We start from the raw sequence: 3,511 nt of genomic DNA on the forward strand, positions 1-3,511 counted from the left end.
ATATAATAATAATAATAACAATAATAATAATAACAATAATAACAATAATAATAATAATAACAATAATAATAATAATAATAATAATAATAATAATAATAATAATAACAATAATAATAATAATAATAATAATAATAATAACAATAATAATAATAATAATAATAATAATAATAATAATAATAACAATAATAATAATAATAATAATAATAATAATAATAATAATAATAACAATAATAATAATAATAATAATAATAATAATAATAATAATAATAAGTTGTTGACAAACTGAGGAAAAAATAAGATGTCAAACCAATAAATGTTTTATTTAGGGTTTAATAATTTTATTACTTACCTTTTACTATAATATTGATTTAAATGTTGCTTTATTATTTTAGTAATTTTAACTGTTATTTTATTTTTATGTATTTATTCATTTATTTATTTGATTTATCTTCTCAGTTTTATTGATATTTTTAGCCTTAGTTTTATTTTCAACTCTTATCCTTTTTAAATCTATTTGAACTATTTGTATTCTTAATTTTGATGCTTTAACTTTTTTTAATTACACATATAATTTTTTCATGTGCATTAGTCTCTATTTTATTTTATGTTATTCTTATTCTTCTTCTTATCTTCCCCTAATACGTCCTGTCATTGTTTTATTTCTGCTTCTTGTTTTCAGTCTCTGTAAAGCTCTTCTGGTTGCATTTGATTTGTATGAAAGGTGCTTTATAAATAAAGCTTGATTGATTAAAAATAAATGATAATAAAAGTGTCATGAGTGGATGTGTAGTTCAGTTCCTCCTTGTGTTTCATGCCGTGGTTCCTCCTGTGTTTATCCTGTTAGTGATTCTTTGTGTCTCTCCTGTGTTTACTGATCATGTCTCTTGTTCTTTCTTGTGTTTCTGGTTCTTGAGTTCTCTGGTTTGTAGTCCTGATCCTGGGTCTCCAGGTTAGTTCCTCTCTGTCCTTGTGTGTTTCCCTCCCTGTTGATCACCCTGATCAGTCTCACCTGTGTCCTGTGTCCTCACCTGTGTTAATCACTCTGTATGTTTAGTTCCTCTGTTTCTCCTGTCTCAGGTTGGATCATTGTTCGTCTGTCTTCTGTTCTGTGTGGCATTTTGGATTTAGTTCTTCAGACATGTCAGTAGTTTTGTTTGTTCCTTTTGTTCTTTTATTATTAAACCAGCTTTATTAAGTCTGAATCTTAGGTGCTCCTCCTGTGTTTCTCCACACTGTGACAAATCAAACACTGAAATATTAAACCAGTAAAAGAAACTAAGATGACACACTAAAAATAAATACAGCCAAATAAAACAATACATTAATAAATAAATAAAAAGAAAACAGAAAGTGAATAATATATATATGTGTCTTTAATCATTAGAATAAAGACAGTGTATGACTTTATGTTGCACCTCTCACCTGGGATGATCTGCAGTCTGATTTTAAATCATTAACCTGAGTCAGTCTGAGAGTTTTTAGATCCTTAATAAAAGGTCTGGATTGAGTTTCGTTGAGACTCTGTGTTTCTGCTGTTCATGGCCAGGTCAGGGGCGAAGTCATCCCACCTCTGGTCTTCTCTCTGAGGCAGTAACAGAAGCAGAAAGAGGAGGACGACGGTGGAGATGTGAGAACATGATATGAGGACACTGAAGACGGACTCTGCTGCAGACAGAATGAAGTCTGAAGCTGTCTCTGTTTTTGTTCAGCATGAATTTGAACCTGATGTGATGGACTTCAGGTTTCCTGTTTGCACAGAGTTAAGTCATTAGCAGCCTGTAATGAGCTGCACGCTTCCTGGCACACTCACTGATATCATAAATTGGACATTAATACTTAAAATTCTCATTCTGTGTCTCCTTATTGAAACTCCAGCGCACCTCGTTTCCTCTGCGTACACCATAATAACCACCACACGAGCGTCCGTCCTGCAGACCGCCGCACACAAACAACAGACGCCGTGCATCATTAGTGGAGACGCTCGCCGGACTTCATGAGCGATGACTTGTGACAGATCGTTGGAAACAGCATGATAACACTGTCTTGCACCATATTCCATCTTCTTTTCAGCATGCTGATTGATCGGGGAAATCAACACGCTCACACGGTTGTTTCAGAATGTTGCATGATGTTGCATAATTGCTGATAATGATCGCGTTCCTGAAGGTTCCCACAATCAGTCGAAGGATTTCATGCTGCTTTCAGTTTATTAGAAATCATGCCTTAATAATATGCAATATTCTACTGTTAGCTGGTCCTGTTGGTGGACCCAACGCAACACGGTGAAAACTCAGAGTGAATTATTGAGTCCATGTTGAGTGAACGTCGTCTGTTTTCAGGTCAGTCTGACAGAAGAGATCTTTATCTGAACCAGGCCGGAGGATCTACTGAGGACAAACTAAGAGGGAAGCTGGATTTGAAGCGGCTCAGTACCTCGCTGGATCCGTCCCTCCTGGAGTGGAGAGACGGCGAACTTCTAACAGATCTGTGTCCGGTCCGTCTCTGATCCGTCACAGTTTCTATTCTAGTCAATGTGTTAACTTCCACTGGATCTGCTCCGTTAGAGAGTCCAGTCCGGCAGGTCGGAGTCCTCCGGATCAGATACTCAAGACTTCTATTTGTGCCGGATGCCGGAGCACGACGCATCAATCAACAGAGCAGATGGAGCGGGACAGGAAGTCAGGTTTCACCAAAACCAAATGAAAACATCCGGTTAATTTTCAGAATAAAACACTCTGTGTTATCACCAGATCGTATTTCACTTAACTACAACAACAAACCAAAGTCATGATGAGCGGAGCCAGGCCTGGAGTCAACAGGTCAGAGGTTTTCAGAGGACCAGAAAGACAACATGGATGAGGAGAGGAGGAGGAGGAGAATCCTTGATTCAGGGATTACAGAAGGGGAAACCTCGGTCACATGACTCCAGCTGTCCGGAGGTCCTGCTCCGTGCTGCGGTCTGAAAACAAAACCGGTGGGTGTTGACGGACGAGAGAACACGGAGCCAGACCGTAGTGGATTAGAGACAGACCGAACATGGATCTGGCGGAAGTTTGATATTAGATACAGGGGGAGGAGCCTAGACATCCTGAAGAACCTTGGAGTAAAGGTTCTCGAATCTGCTCTGTTGAGATTGATGCATCGTGCTCCAGCATCCGGCACAAATAGAAGTCTTGCACAGCCAGAATGCAACGGAGCAGATCCAGAGGAAGTTAACACATTGACTAGAATAGAAACCTATCAGATCCGGTGATGTGACGGACCGGAGACGGATCTGGTGGAATTTGGCCGTGTTGCTTTAAGCAGCCATTACAATCTGTGCCACTGCTGCAGAAATCCACTGAAGCAACTCTATAAATGATCATCATTTAAATTTGAAGGCGTCCACAAACATGTCCTGGAGGATGTGACTCTGAAGGCCAGCATGAAAACAAGTGAATTTAAAGTCAGTAAGAAAGGAGTTAAATCTTCTTCTCTGGACGTTCCTGCAGAACGTTGGAGGAGAGGTAAA

At 38.3% G+C, this 3,511-nt stretch overlaps 1 long non-coding RNA gene across 1 annotated transcript; it reads left to right on the forward strand.

Annotated features, from left to right (window-relative positions):
- The first annotated feature begins 1,076 nt into the window (after window positions 1-1,076).
- On the forward strand, window positions 1,077-1,848 carry LOC117809069. The gene is made up of 2 exons (XR_004630429.1): window positions 1,077-1,140; window positions 1,547-1,848. It is a non-coding gene; the product is annotated as an uncharacterized LOC117809069 (long non-coding RNA).
- The last annotated feature ends 1,663 nt before the right edge of the window (window positions 1,849-3,511 follow it).

The sequence above is a fragment of the Notolabrus celidotus genome, unplaced genomic scaffold (assembly GCF_009762535.1).
Source record: "Notolabrus celidotus isolate fNotCel1 unplaced genomic scaffold, fNotCel1.pri scaffold_224_arrow_ctg1, whole genome shotgun sequence".
NCBI classification, from domain to species: Eukaryota; Metazoa; Chordata; class Actinopteri; order Labriformes; family Labridae; genus Notolabrus; species Notolabrus celidotus.